Genomic DNA, 16,461 nt, shown 5'->3' with positions numbered 1-16,461 from the left:
TCAGCTGATTTTACTCACGGCCCGCCGACTGCTGGCTGTCATCGGTGCAGCGCGATCTTGGTTGGTCTATTGCGTCTTCAGTGAAGTTTGTTTACTTGTAGCGGCTACTCTTGCATTCAAAAAAGTTTCGAAAAAATAAAAATAAAGTAATGCAGAGTAGTCTTGAGGAGGAGGTGTTTGACTCACTAAATTCCTTAATAAGCACTCGCGGAGATATTTCTAGATTCCAAATGATCATAATTTATTTTCACAAACAAAAAATATTCTCCGTGGTTGACTTTCAACATAATCAAAATAACTTATTTAGCGTGGCTTCAAAATAACTTGTTTTAGCGTGGCTTCAAAATAAGTTGTTTAGCGTGGCTTCAAAATAAGTTGTTTAGCGTGGCTTCAAAATAAGTTGTTTAGCGTGGCTTTAAAATAAGTTGTTTAGTGGTAAACAAACTGTTTCACTCCTCACTCCTTCAACATGATGGACAGAAAAAGGGCACCCAGCTGTCCTGTCTTCTTAATTATAGGAGGAGGAAGTGGCTCACCAGTAGGAGCGTGAGCAGCTGAAAACAATCAGTCAATCACAATGAAATCTAAAACATTCAATAATTCATTAACATCATTCTTGACATTATTTGATTTCATTGTCAAACACTTAATAAATAAATAATATAGATAGGCTCCAACTGGCTCCAACACACGTCCATACCTTGTGCGTTGGCAAGGCTCGGTGTGAGCAGGTTCACACACAGAACTGGTGTGATTATGTTGCGCACCTGGGTCCTCTGGTGTAGTGTTGGAGTCATCATCGCTGGCCTCTGGCTGCTGTGTGATGGGTGTGTGGTTGTCTAGCAGGTGCCGTCGGTTGCGTCTGAATGACTGTCCATCACTCGTCTCGATGTGGTAGCTCCGCGGTGTCTCAGCTGGTCGGATGACTGTCACTGGTATCCACGTGCCATCACCCTGCTGGAAACGGATGGGTGCTCCGGCGCGCAGCGTTGACAGCAGTCTGGTAGATCTGTTGTACTGTTGTTTCTGGTGCTGCTGGCAGTTCTCTCTCCTTGCACGTACAGTAGCCTCGGGGGTCACCTGAGGTCGAAGTTGTTGAGTTGTCGTGGGCAGGATGGAGCGCAGCCTGCGGCTCATCAGGATCTGGGCTGGGGATTTTAGTCTGTCAACTGGTGTGTTTCTATACTCCAGAAAGCAGAGATAGGGGTCTTTCTTGTCCTCTTTGGCCTTTGTGAGGATTCGCTTTGCAGTTTGAACAGTTTTTTCTGCTAAGCCGTTGCTCTGCGGGTAATGTGGGCTTGAGGTGATGTGCTGGAAACCCCATGACTCTGCGAACTGCTTGAATTCACTTGAGTTGTAACATGGCCCATTATCACTGATGACTCGGCGGGCGATTCCTTGCCTAGAAAACACCGCTTTCATCTTGTGAATGACAGCGGCTGTGGTGATGTTATGCAGGCGCTCAATTTCAAAGTATCTGCTGAGGTAGTCACAGATGATGATGTAGTTCTCAGAGTTCCATGTGAATAGATCTGTTGCTACAGTCTCCCATGGTGTCTCTGGAATGTCATGTGAGAGCATGGGTTCTTTGGTGTTGGCACTACGATGTGTTTGGCATATGTCACATCTTTGGACTGTTTCCTCAATCTGTTGACCCATGCCAGGCCAAAACATTATGTCTCTGCATACAGCTCCTTCTCGATTTGGGCATAATGTGTGTCACTTCTTTTTCAGGATCAAAGTAAGCCAACACTGGCCCTGGCTCTGCTGTGATGATCTCTTTCATCTTCTGAAACACATTATCATGGATAGTGCCCCATATGAACTCTGTGTCCTGTCTTAGCAGTAGTCTGAGTGGTGCACACACCTCAGCTAGGTTGGGTGCAAATCTCGCTAGGTAGTTGACCATGCCTAGCACGGTTTCGAGCTCTGCCTCACTTGTTGGCGGTGGCATGTCTCTGATGGCTCTCACCTTAAGTGGGTCTGGTTTCAAACCGTTGGCTGTGAGCTTATGGCCAAAGTAGCTCACCTCAGAAACACAAATGCGGCATTTATCTGGATTCAGGCGTATGCCTCTCTTTCTGGTGCGGTCGAGCATGGCTCGGAGATTGCTGTCGTGTTCCTGCTTTGTTTTTCCAAACACGACGATGTCGTCAACGATGCCAGCTACTCCTCTCAGGCCTTCGTATGTCTCATCCACTCTCCTCTGGAACTCGTCCTGGGCGGACACGATGCCGAAGGGCAGCCTGAGGAAACGGTATCTTCCAAAAGTGGTGTTAAATGTAGAGAGCAGTGAGGATTCCTCACTTAACTTGATTGCCCAATACCCTGATCTTGCGTCTAGGATGCTGAAATACTTTGCCCCTGCTAACTTGGATGTCACGTCTTCCGGTGTGGGTAGGGCCTCATTATTGCCTTGTTTAGGGGTTTTGGGTCTAGGCACACTCTGAGTTTGAGTGTCTTGGGCTTTTCGCACACTACTAGGGCATTAACCCACTGGGTGGGCTCTGTCACCTTGCATATTATTCTGTCCCTTTCCATGTTGTCTAGCTCTATTTTTAAACGGTCTTTAAGAGCAAATGGTACCCTCCGTGGTGGGCAGACAACTGGTGCTACTTTGGGGTCTATTCTGAAATTGCATTCGCCTGGGAATGTGCCGATGCCTTTAAAAACATCTGAGTACTCACTTAGGATGTGGTCTGACTGGGTGCTGTTCCCTTCGTCACTGTCGACTGCGTACACTACTTTGATGAGTCCCAGGGCCTTGCAGGCTTTGTAGCCTAGGATGGGTGGGCCTTTACAGTTCACTATGTAGAACTTTTCTGTGGTTGACTTAGCTTTGTATGTACGTGCTATTTTGCAGTAGCCGTTCACTTCCAGCGCATGTCCGCCGTAGCCTGTTAACTTACGGTCAGCAGTCATTAATTGTGTGCTGGGCATTAGCGCATTAAAGTCTTTGGCTGGTATCACACTTGCTTGTGCCCCAGTGTCCAGCTTAAAAGTCAATTTCTTGTTCTGTGGCCCCAATCCAATGGCTGCATATGCACTTTCTTCATCTTTTTTTTCTGTAATAACAGTGTCCACAAATAGCTCTGAGCTGTCATATTCATTGTTTTCACCAACTGTGTGGATTTCTCTGTGCACTGTTCTACCTGGGGTGTGGGACTTAGTTTTGCACACTTTTGCGTAGTGGTTGAATTTTCGACACTTTAAACATTGTTTACCTTTTGCTGGGCACTCTGTTGATTTATTGTGGTGTCCTCCACACTTGCTGCAGGCATTTTCATGCACTTTTGGGCTGTCATGGTGCCTGCTAGCTCCCTTTATGAAACTTGGCCTTCCAGGTTTGCGGTGGATTGCGTGTACTTCGTGGCTACCGTTAGCCATAGCCTTTAGCTGCACTTGTGATAGCTCATGGGAGCGGGCTATATCGATCGTTTTTTCGAGCGTGAGCTCCGGCCCCTGGCTGAGTAGTTTTTCACGCACTCTGGGTGAGTTGGTAGCGAAAATAATACGGTCCCTGACCATCTCGTCGCTGTCTGTGTAGTTACAGTCTTTAACTAATAGCTTGAGATCTGTCACAAAGTGCTCAAATGACTCACAGTTTCCTTGCGTCTTCTCCTGGAATTTATATCTTGCAAATATAGGGTTTGCTTTCGGGGTGAGGTATTCTGAGAATCTGTCATAGAATGTTTTTAGCAACTTAGCTTCATCTTCGGTCAGTGTCCATGTGTTGCTGATGTCCCGTCCTTTGTCGCCGATCCACAGCAGAAGAAAGCTGCATTTTTCCTCTTCTGCTCTCTGTTTGAGCGGTCCTGTGAACATGAGTTCTGCATGTTGCTTGAATCTCCGCCACGCATCTGGTAGGTTAGATGAATCCCAGTCCATCTTCGGGGTAGGTACGCCAAACGCTTCCATTGTTGACTTCTTCCCCGCCTTTTTTTTTTTTCGACGAGTTTACTTTTTTCTCGCGGGTCCGTCGTCTATTACTTTCACTCTGACACCATGTTGTGATTAGCTACACACGAGAAGTATTATAGACTAATCATGATAATAACTGGACGTAGAAACTTCTTAATTCTCAGTTTAGCCCGGGAGCTCTTTATTTAGTTTACCTCTTGGTCGAACACTGGCATATCCTCCACTTCCGGTTAGTGAAGTGCCATACATCCTGTTACAGCATTAAGGAACAGACTTTCACAATAAAGGTTTCAGCTGTAAACATTACATGAGTTAAAATAATAATAAAAAGGAAACCTATGGTACGCTCGCTCACCTGCGACTACTATTAATTTGTTGCTCTTCTTGCAAGTAATCAATGACAGCCGCCACTATGAACTAAAATAATCTGAACCTTTTAAAAGAAGATTAATGATAATCCACAAAATCAGGGAAATTGCAGTAAGTAGGCAAGGTAGAAGTGATTGGACAGGCAAACGGGCCAAAAGGCGAATGCTCAGTGTAATTTAGAGAATCACGCATGGTGCAAATGGCTTATAGTGTGAGTATGTGCTAAAATAATCAGTCTGTGCTCATTTGCATAACCCACCTTGACAGTGGCGGTGACAGCAGTGGAACTAATAGACGCCTCGTAATGGCTCAATTTCAAGGAGAGTGCGCTCATAAGTTATTCTCAGGTCTTTTGTCCTCTTCCCCGTTCAAACATAATCACACTTGACAAGAAAAGGAAAATGGAAGCTCGTTGGAGGATCACCTTAAGATGGCCAAACACTCTGGATGGTCATATTGTCATTGTGGTCAGAGGAGAACATTGGAGATTTTACAAGCCACATGAAGCTGGATTACTCACCAACCTCTTCTAGGTTTTATGAGAACATGTCTGAGTCAGGCATTTAAAACCTGCCTTTATTAAAAGCCTCTTAAGTCTCCTTTTATACTCAACAACAAATGCTGCTTTATACAAGCATTACCTTGCTTCTTGTAGGCCTTTTAAAGTGGATGAGGAAAACTGAAGAGTGGGAGCAAATTAAAGAATGGAGATGAGTATGGTGTAACACAAATGTGGGGAAGTCAATTTGATTCATCCTCAAAGAATAGAACAAGTCAAGGGACAACATGAGGACGTTTTCACCAGGAAGTTCATGAAGGAAGTGGCCCTTTTAATACAAGAAGAAGATTGTTATTCTCTGTCCACCAATCAACAGACTAGAACCTAGGCCTGCCCACTAGGTACTCTTCCACAGGTACCACAACAAACTGATTTCATCCATTTGCCGTCTCCCTGCATGACGTAGATGCAGTGCTTGGAATACCTGACTGTCTGCTCCGCCCTCAGCCATATATATATATATATATGTATATATGAATATGAATATATATATATATATATATATGAATATGAATATGAATATATATATATATATATATATATGAATATGAATATATATATATATATATGAATATGAATATATATATATGAATATGAATATATATATATATATATATATATATATATATATATATATTCATATGTATATATGAATATATATATATATATATATATATATATATACATATATAATATTAATTTATATATATGAATATATATATATATATGTATTTATGGAAAAAAAAATATATATATACATATTCATATATATATATTCATATATATATATATATATATATATATATATATATATATATATATATATATATATATATATATATATATATATATATATATATATATATATATATATATATATATATATATATATATATGACTGTGTATATAAATATATATATGACTGTGTATATAAATATATATATTAGGGGTGTGGGAAAAAATCGATTCGAATTCGAATCGCGATTCTCACGTTGTGCGATACAGAATCGATTCTCATTTTTAAAAAATCGATTTAAAAAAAAAAAAATTATTTATCTATTTTTTTTTTTTTTTTAATTAATCAATTCAACAAAACAATACACAGCAATACCATAACAATGCAATCCAATTCCAAAACCAAACCCGACCCCGCAACACTCAGAACTGCAATAAACAGAGCAATTGAGAGGGGACAAACACAGACACAGAACAAACCAAAAGTAGTGAAACAAAAATGAATATTATCAACAACAGTATCAATATTAGTTACAATTTCAACATAACAGTGATTACAAATCCCTCATTGACATTATCATTAGACATTTATAAAAAAAAAAAAAAAAGGAATAATAGAGTCACAGTGGCTTACACTTGCATCGCATCTCATAAGCTTGACAACACACTTTGTACAATATTTTCACAAAGATAAAATAAGTCATATTTTTATTTAATAGTTAAAACTAATTTACATTATTGCAATCAGTTGATAAAACATTGTCCTTTACAATTATAAAAGCTTTTTACAAAAATCTACTACTCTGCTTGCATGTCAGCAGACTGGGGTAGATCCTGCTGAAATCCTACGTATTGAATGAATAGAGAATCCTTTTGAATTGGGAAAAAATCTTTTTTGAATCGAGAATCGTGTTGAATTGAAAAAAAAAAATCGATTTTGAATCGAATCGTGGGACACCCAAAGATTCACAGCCCTAATATATATATATATATATATATAAAACCACACATTTCTACAGAATGGACATACCAGAACATAACACTTTACTGGACAGAAGCATCACCAAATCATACAAAAAAGCACAACCCAACACTTTACAGAACATCCACCTGGAAAATAAACGGATCGCGGCTGAACTGGATATTGAGGACAGGGTGGACGCTACAGCCAACAAGGAAGCCTTCATCACATTGAAGGACCACAAACCCAACTTCGCAAATAACCCATCATGCCGATTAATAAACCCAACTAAATCCGAAATAGGAAAAATCAGCAAAATAATCCTGGACAGAGTCAACACAAAAATCACGGACAAAACACCACTCAACCAATGGAGAAATACAGCAGCAGTAATCAAATGGTTTAGCAACATCCAAGACAAACAACAGCACAACTTTATCTCCTTCGATATCGAATAATTTTACCCTTCCATCATGCAAGACCTACTGACTCAAGCACTAGACTTCGCCTCGGACTACGACTCAATCACAGGCAACGAAAGAAACATCATCATCCACGCAAAGAACTCCATACTCATCCGCAACAGCACACCATGGCTAAAAAAGAACAATTCAACATTTGATGTTACCATGGGGAGTTTTGACGGAGCAGAAACGTGTGAACTCGTTGGAGTTTCCTCCTCTCTCAGCTCGCTAGCCTCAACCTGAACCTTGGCATTTACCGTGATGACGGACTGGCAGTGTGTCGCGCCTCGCCAAGGAGCAGCGAGAATACCAAGAAGCGCATATGCCAAATCTTCAAAGAGAACGGCCTACGGATCATGATTGAAGCCAACAAGCAAACCGTCAACTTCCTCGACGTCACTTTCAACCTGAGAAATAACAGCTACCAACCATTCACGAAACCCAACACAACACTCCAATACCTGCACCATGACAGCAACCACCCACCCACCACCACGAAAAGAATACCTACCGGAATTAATAAAATACTATCGATGCTGTCATCTAGCAAAGCTGAATTCGACCAAGCAACCCCCCCGTACCAAAAAGCACTTGATGAATGCGGATTCAACTTCACCCTCACCTACGAACCCACGATAGGAAACCAACCAAAAAAGAACAGAAAACGAAACAACATTATCTGGTACAACCCCCCATACAGTAAAAACGTCTCAACTAATATTGGCCACAAATTCCTCACTCTGATCGACAAACACTTCCCCAAAGGCAACACCCTAAGAAAAATATTCAACAAGAACAGCATTAAATTGAGCTACAGCTGTATGAACAATATACGACAAATCATTTCAAACCACAACAAAGCAATTGCAAAGGTGCCGTCTACCACCAGACAGAGCGAACCCGACAAAGACTGCAACTGCCGCAAGAAACCTGATTGCTGAACCTGATATATATATATATATATATATATATATATATATATATATATATATATATATATATATATATATATATATATATATATATATATATATATATATATATATATATATATATTTATGTATATGTATGTGTGGAAAAAAAATCACAAGACTACTTCATCTCTACAGGCCTGTTTCATGAGGGGTTCCCTCAATCATCAGGAGATTTTAATAGAAGCATTCACATACCATGGTTTATATAGGGCACAGAACAGGTGGGTACAGGCAGGCGTAGGGGCGTGGTGATTGGCTCATGTGTTACTTAGGAGGTGTTTCCTTCTGTGACGGCATGCTGATACAATTTCGCTGCGTTTGTTGAGGGATGACAGGTCTGGGCGGTATATGATAAACAGTTTCTCTTTTAAGCATAGGTTGCATCTTTTATTACCACTGTTGTAAGGTGTGCTGGATGCAAGAATTTGCCATGTTATTGAATATTCAACATTATTGTCTTTGAGTTTCCAAATGTGTTTGCTGAGTTCTGTAGTATTTCGCAGGCTTTGGTTTCTGAAAGAGGCCTTGTGATTGTTCCATCTGGTTTTGAATTCTCCCTCAGTTAATCCTAAATATGTGTCGGATGTGTTAATGTCCTTGCGTGTTACCTTTGCTTGGTAAACGACTGGTTTTGGACAAAACAATTGCAAAGGAGCCATCTACCACCAGGCAGAGCGAACCCGACAAAGACTGCAACTGCCGCAAGAAACCTGATTGCCCTCTCAACGGGGGGTGCTTACAATTATCAGTCGTTTACCAAGCAAAGGTAACACGCAAGGACATTAACACATCCGACACATATGTAGGATTAACTGAGGGAGAATTCAAAACCAGATGGAACAATCACAAGGCCTCTGTCAGAAACCAAAGCCAGCGAAATACTACAGAACTCAGCAAACAAATTTGGAACCTCAAAGACAATAATGTTGAATATTCAATATCATGGCAAATTCTTGCATCCAGCACACCTTACAACAGTGGTAATAAAAGATGCAACCTATGCTTGAAAGAGAAACTGTTTATCATATACCGCCCAGACCTGTCATCCATCAACAAACGCAGCAAAATTGTATCAGCATGCCGTCACAGAAGGAAACACCTCCTAGATAACACATGAGCCAATCACCACGCCCCTACGCCTGCCTGTACCCACCCGTTCTGTGCCCTATATAAACCATGGTATGTGAATGCTTCTATTAAAATCTCCTGATGATTGAGGGACCCCTCATGAAACAGGCCTGTAGAGATGAAGTAGTCTTGTGATTTTTTTTTCCACACATACATATATTGCGCTCTACCGCGGTATTGAGCACTATTTTTTTGGATAATCTAATTAAGACATATATATATATATATATATATATATATATATATATATATATATATATATATATATATATATATATATATATATATATATATATATATATATATATATATATATATATATATATACAGTGGATTATATATGTGTGTGTGTGTGTGTGTATGTATGTAGGGTTCTGATAATACCTAGTTTGTGTTACAGTGGGTGGTGTGAGTCAAAAAGTAGGTATTGATCGATATGTGTGGGTTTTTGGTAAACCCCAACATGGAGGCCCCTTTTTTCCCCAATGTAGAAATCACTGTCTAAAAAAGGCAACTTATTGTCTTGGACATCATCATGTGTGAAGTTGATGTTTTTGTCCACTGAGTTAATGTGCTCCGTGAAGACTTGCACTTCCTGGTTTATGATTTTCACCCATGTGTCATCCACATATCGGGACCAATGACTAGGTGATGTTTCCTGGGAAGAGCTCGAAGGTCTTTTTTCCATGTCCTTTAGGTAAAGGTTTGCTACTATTGAGGATACAGTTGATCCCATGGCACAACCATGTTTTTGTCAGTAAAACGTTCCCATTCATTGAAAGTATGTAGTCTTAAGACAAAGTTCCAAAGGTAAATTATTGGTATTGTTCATTATCATTAGCGCTATTTCTATTAGTATCTGTATTGCTCCATTTGTAGTGTAATAATGCTCATTGTCATTTCTGTATTATTTTTTTATTTTATTTCTGCTTATTTGCTATCACTTTTACCATCATATGTGTACATGTCATATTTGCTGATGTTGCTCTATTGTTGTTGTTGTTGTTATTGTTGTGTTTGCTGTTGTTGCTTTTGTCTCTCTGTCTTATCCCCCTCTTGTCCCCACAATTTCCCCCTCTGTCTTTTTCTTTCTATCCCCTCCTGCTCCGGCCCGGCTGCACCAAATGATAATATAAATACATTTAATAAAGTCAAATACAAATAAGGCAACAAGAGAAGTATCCTACACTTCTCTTTTGTAAAGTACATCTGAACAGCCGATATGGGCATCTACATCAACTATATGATTTGCCTGAGAAGCTGGACAGGACAAAAACAAAAAAAAAGACAAAGTTCCAGCAAAAAGGCAAATCTGTTCTGGGTTTAGTGTGCATCTATCCTGTAAGGTGTGATCAGTAGACGTTGCCTGACTGTCTCTACTGGCAGTTTTTGGAGTATAAATATTTGGGGTTTGGGCACCAGCCACTGGACTAGATCTGACCAATCTAAGTCTGTGAGCACAAACAGATGAAGCCTACTCGGATGAGCGGCAAAACGTCTTCTAAGACAAACTAAACAGTCCAGTTACGATCGATTGAATGCCCTGAGATGACAATGACCTGGATGAATGAGAGCATTCATTGACATATTGAATAAGTCCACCTTTTGCAGCAAGGACGTGGACATTTTACCCCTAAAGTCCTCAGAGATGTATTATCTCCTCCTCAGGCATAGTTGGGCCAATAAACATGAACAGAATGCACCCCTGGTCATTCGTCTCTTTCACTATCGCTGCTCTCGTTACTTTGCTTTTAATTGCTTTAAAGCAGAGCGCCCAACCCGGGGGAGCTCAACGAGATGTATAACAGAGCTTTGGGGAGGCGGACTATTATTAAATAATACTTTATTTTCCTTCCCCTCACATTTTCAATCTTGACAAAACTTGAGACACGAGCAGAAATAGACATTGATGTGGAACAAATCAAGGTAGATGAAATATTGATCATAATAGCTACATATTAATATAATAATTAACACCTTTTTTTAATCAAACGCCATACTGCAAAGTGCAAATCAAAAAGCAGGCTATTGCCTCTTAATCACATGCTGCCATTTTAATGTTCAACTCTGTGAGGGGGTAACATTACAATCAAGTCGGCCTGATTTTAAACCCTAATCAAGACTGTAATTATCGCTCCAAAGAACATTTTAATTCTTCGCCTTCCTTTTGTAACTTTGATAAAAGCTTTTTGTTTTGAACTGGAGTCAACACCCAGGTGTAATGCTTCTGGCGGCGCTGACCTTATCACTGGTGAAATGTTGGCTGGGGTCCATGCACTGAAAGCCTGCCCATGCGTACTACAGTACACCACGCTAATACACTTGTAAACCAAAACAATCTTTTGTGAAAATACTGCACAGCTAGAAATATATTATCTTCTTAAGAGTACAGCAAGGATTCACTCAAGATGGAAACTAAAGGAAATCCTTTCCATTTCCCATGCAGGGAATTCCTTCTTGTAGAAAGGAAGTGTACTGTGAGCTTTGATGAGGGAGTACAAGCTGCAAAAGACGAGTCATACACCTTGCAATCTGACTATATGGGATTTAGGCCCGTCCTGCACAGGAAGGTTCATGCATCTGGTGTTACACTAGAATAGAAAATGGATCAAGTCCAGACTGAGGTATATAATAATTAATCATGTGGCAGTAAGAAGGAATTACCAAGGTAATCAAAAAGGTCAACCAACGAACGAGATTTCTCTATAGAATCTCCTCTCTGGTCAACAAAAGCACCATGAGGATTCTAGCGGGAACTCTCGTTCAACCCTTTTTCGACTACGCATGCGCCTCCTGGTACCCTAGCACCTCCAAATCCCTCAAATCTAGACTCCAAACATCCCAGAACAAGCTAGTCAGATTACTTCTAGACCTCCACCCCAGATCCCACCTCACTCCTACCCACTTTTCCAAAGTGGGCTGGCTCAGGGTGGAGGACATCGTAAAACAACTTGCACTGAGCCTAGTCTATAAAATCTGCTACACCTCCTTATGCCGAAGTACATGTCAAACTACTTCCTTAACGTAAATGACCGCCATAACCACAACACCAGGAGGAGCTCCACTAACCACGTTAAACCCAGATTCCGATCTAACAAAGGTCTTAAAGGCCTACTGAAACCCACTACTACCGACCACGCAGTCTGATAGTTTATATATCAATGATGGAATCTTAACATTGCAACACATGCCAATACGGCCGGGTTAACTTATAAAGGGCCATTTTAAATTTCCCGGGGAACTTCCGGTTCAAAACGCCTTTGGAGGATGACGTATGCGCGTGACGTAGCCAGTTTAACAGAGGTATGGCTTCCCCATTGAAGCCAATACGAAAAGCTCTGTTTTCATTCCATAATTCCACAGTATTCTGGACATCTGTGTTGGTGAATCTGTTGCAATTTGTTCATTGCATTATGGAGAAAGAAGCTGAGCAAACAAAGAAGAAAGTCTTTGCGAAGCGGAGTATTTTGCGAGGGAAGTCAGCAACACAACACAGTCGGTGTTTCATTGTTTACATTCCCGAAAGATGCAGTCAAGATCGAAGAACTCGGACAACAGAGACTCTTACCAGGAGGACTTTTGTGTTACAAACATTTGATCGCTTGCTATAACTAGCTCGAGCTAGTAGCTTGTAGCTAGGAGCTAGCATAACAAACACTAGGTGTTTGTTATGCGGGATTAATTTGTGGCATATTAAATATAAGCCTGGTTGTGTTGTGGCTAATAGAGTGTATATATGTCTTGTGTTTATTTACTGTTGTAGTTATTTCCAGCTGAATATCAGGTCCCACCCGCGCGCTTCCAAACATTTGATTGCTTGCCCGTACGTGCGTGTCATGTACGTAACTTTGGTTAAATATATAAGCTTTATGAACCTTGGGTTAGGTGAACGGTTCTTTGGGCTGAGTGAGTGTGTGTGTTGTGCAGGTGTTTGAATTGTATTGGCGGGTTATATATACGGGATCCCGTCCATATTACCCGCTCGAGCTATAACTAGCTCGAGCTAGTAGCTAGTAGCTAGGAGCTAGCATAACAAACACCTAGGTGTTTTTATGTGGGATTAATTTGTGGCATATATGAAATATAAGCCTGGTTGTGTTGTGGCTAATAGAGTATATACTGTATATGTCTTGTGTTTATTTACTGTTTTAGTCATTCCCAGCTGAATATCAGGTCACCCCCGGCTCTCACAGCATCTTCCACTCCCCACTAGTCCTTCACTTGCACTTTACTCATCCACAAATCTTTCATCCTCGCTCAAATTAATGGGGAAATCGTCGCTTTCTCGGTCCGAATCTCTCTCACTTCATGCGGCCATCATTGTAAACAATAGGGAACTTTGCGTATATGTTCAATTGACTACGTCACGCTACTTCCGGTAGGGGCAAGCCTTTTTTTTATCAGATACCAAAAGTTGCGATCTTTATCGTCGTTGTTCTATACTAAATCCTTTCAGCAAAAATATGGCAATATCGCGAAATGATCAAGTATGACACATAGAATAGATCTGCTATCCCTGTTTAAATAAAAAAAATTCATTTCAGTAGGCCTTTAACTCATTCTCTTTCTATGCCACATCAATATGGAATGCACTCCCAACAGGTGTAAAAGAAAGGGCATCTTTATCCTCCTTCAAAACCGCACTAAAAGAACACCTCCAGGCAACTACAACCCTAAACTAACACCCTCCCTTCCATATAATACCTCTTCGGACTATAAATAATCAAATTTAAACAATCAAACAATCAAATGTAGACACTTTTTCTTACACTTTTTCTTATACTTTCTGATCTCTCTCTATGTCTACTACTTGCTAATTCTCAAAGATTTTAATAAAAGCCAATAGTATTAATACAAAGTATTTATAATAGCTTTTGTTTTATTATTTTGATTTGACTTCGACTTTATTTCAATCACAACAACCAACAATACTCTCCATCCATACAATTTTACAAGGTAAATTAAAAAAAGAAGAAGAGAAGCAAATGCTTATAATATTCTGGCGCATCACTCAGATATTAAAGGCCTACTGAAACCCACTACTACCGACCATGCAGTCTGATAGTTTATATATCAATGATGAAATCTTAACATTGCAACACATGCCAATAACTTATAAAGTGCAATTTTAAATTTCCCGGAGAACTTCCGGTTGAAAACGTCTATGTATGATGACGTTTGCGCGTGACGTCAATGGTTGAAACGGAAGTATTCGGACACATTGTATCACAATACAAACAGCTCTGTTTTCATCGCAAAATTCCACAGTATTCTGGACATCTGTGTTGGTGAATCTTTTGCAATTTGTTTAATGAACAATGGAGACTGCAAAGAAAAAAGCTGTAGGTGGGATTGGTGTATTAGCGGCTGGCTGCAGCAACACAACCAGGAGGACTTTGAGTTGGATAGCAGACGCGCTATCCGACGCTAGCCGCCGACCGCATCGATGATCGGGTGAAGTCCTTCGTCGCGCCTTCGATCGCTGGAACGCTGGTGAGCACGGGTGTTGATGAGCAGATGAGGGCTGGCGTAGGTGGAGCGCTAATGTTTTTATCATAGCTCTGACGAGGTCCCGTAGCTAAGTTAGCTTCAATGGCGTCGTTAGCAACAGCATTGCTAGGCTTCGACAGGTGGCACAGCATTAACCGTGTGGTTACAGGTCCAGCGTTTGGTTCGGTGTTGATAGTAGTATTGTTGATCTTCTGTCTATTCTTCCAGTCAGGGGCTTATTTATTTTGTTTCTATCTGCATTTAAGCACGATGATATCACGTTAGCTCCGTAGCTGAAGTGCTTCACCGATGTATTGTCGTGGAGATAAAAGTCACTGTGAATGTCCATTTCGCGTTCTCGACTCTCATTTTCAAGAGGATATAGTATCCGAGGTGGTTTAAAATACAAATCCGTGATCCACAATAGAAAAAGGAGAAAGTGTGGAATCCAATGAACCCTTTTACCTAAGTTACGGTCAGAGCGAAAAAAGATATGTTCTGCACTGCACTCTAGTCCTTCACTCTCACGTTCCTCATCCACAAATCTTTCATCCTCGCTCAAATTAATGGGGTAATCGTTGCTTTCTCGGTCCGAATCGCTCTCGCTGCTGGTGTAAACAATGGGGAAATGTGAGGAGCCTTTCAACCTGCGACGTCACGCTACTTCCGGTACAGGCAAGGCTTTTTTTTATCAGCGACCAAAAGTTGCGAACTTTATCATCGATGTTCTCTACTAAATCCTTTCAGCAAAAATATGGCAATATCGCGAAATTATCAAGTATGACACAGAATAGATCTGCTATCCCCGTTTAAATAAAAAAAAATCATTTCAGTAGGCCTTTAAAATCTGATATCTTTATCAACAACAGAATGATGACCTTATACAATATTCATCTAGTATAAATTATAGTATAAAGTACATTTAGTATATACTGTAATTACAGAATACATATATAATTACATCCATTAATACTCAAATAAAATAAACATAAATACAAAGAAACTCATAATTTCCTCAAATGTAGTTTATATGAATAACATACAGTATATCCTTAAGATATTTTACGTTTCCTCCTTTTTGTTGTACCTATATCAAGAATATATATTTTTTATTTATCTTTAAATTGAATGATGTTATTGCTTTGTTTGATTTCCTCATGCAATTGATTCCACAGAGTCACCCCACAAAGTGATATGCATATACTATATATAGTATACATGTTGTGGCAGTTACGGATGTCACAAATGCGGCGGTTTGAGGAAACACTTGGTTGCGTTTCCAAACACGTCTTTAATGGTGAACTGCCAACATGAGGATGCCAAACAGGAAACGCTTAAAGTTGAATGGCTTTGTAAACTGAGACAAAGTCTAACTTCATTGTGTTCTTCATGGTGTTTTTAAAACGGCACACATTTTTTTCCTAAGAATTTTCAACTAACTTGAAGTGTTTTGCCAAGAGGATTAGCTGTAATGGGTACATTTTTCGAATGTGCTTATTATATTTTGGCCAAAGTAAGACAAAGAAAACCATCTTAAGTTGTCTTTATATTTAAGTTATGATGCTATGATTTTACCAGTCCGGCCCACATGTAATTAGATTTTTCTCCATGCAGCCCCTGAGCTAAAATGACTTTGACACCCCTGTTGTAAACCATGATTCTGGAATATGCCAGATATACCAGATTGTGTTGTCCAGTAACCAGCAAATTCTCGGTTTAAATCCCGCTCCATCCATTTGAGTCGCTGCTTTGGTGTCCTTGGGGAGGACACTTCGCTCACATTGCCCTCTGGGTTGCCCAAACAGGAAAACTTCACAGACGGAAAAGCTGAACCACGAAGAGACTGATACGGTTCCTGGG

At 40.2% G+C, this 16,461-nt stretch overlaps 1 long non-coding RNA gene across 1 annotated transcript in view; it reads left to right on the top strand.

The window, feature by feature from the left end:
* LOC133661824 (uncharacterized) overlaps positions 1–16,461 on the top strand; it is a 41,263-nt gene extending 24,802 nt beyond the window's left edge. Inside the window, exon 3 of the long non-coding RNA XR_009827999.1 lies at positions 16,407–16,461. This is a non-coding gene — a long non-coding RNA (uncharacterized LOC133661824). The remainder of the gene's footprint in view (positions 1–16,406) is intronic.

Source organism: Entelurus aequoreus, linkage group LG12, assembly GCF_033978785.1.
Source record: "Entelurus aequoreus isolate RoL-2023_Sb linkage group LG12, RoL_Eaeq_v1.1, whole genome shotgun sequence".
Taxonomy (NCBI): Eukaryota; Metazoa; Chordata; class Actinopteri; order Syngnathiformes; family Syngnathidae; genus Entelurus; species Entelurus aequoreus.
Note: the sequence above shows the minus strand (reverse complement) of the source record. Positions and strands in the feature narration are given on the sequence as shown.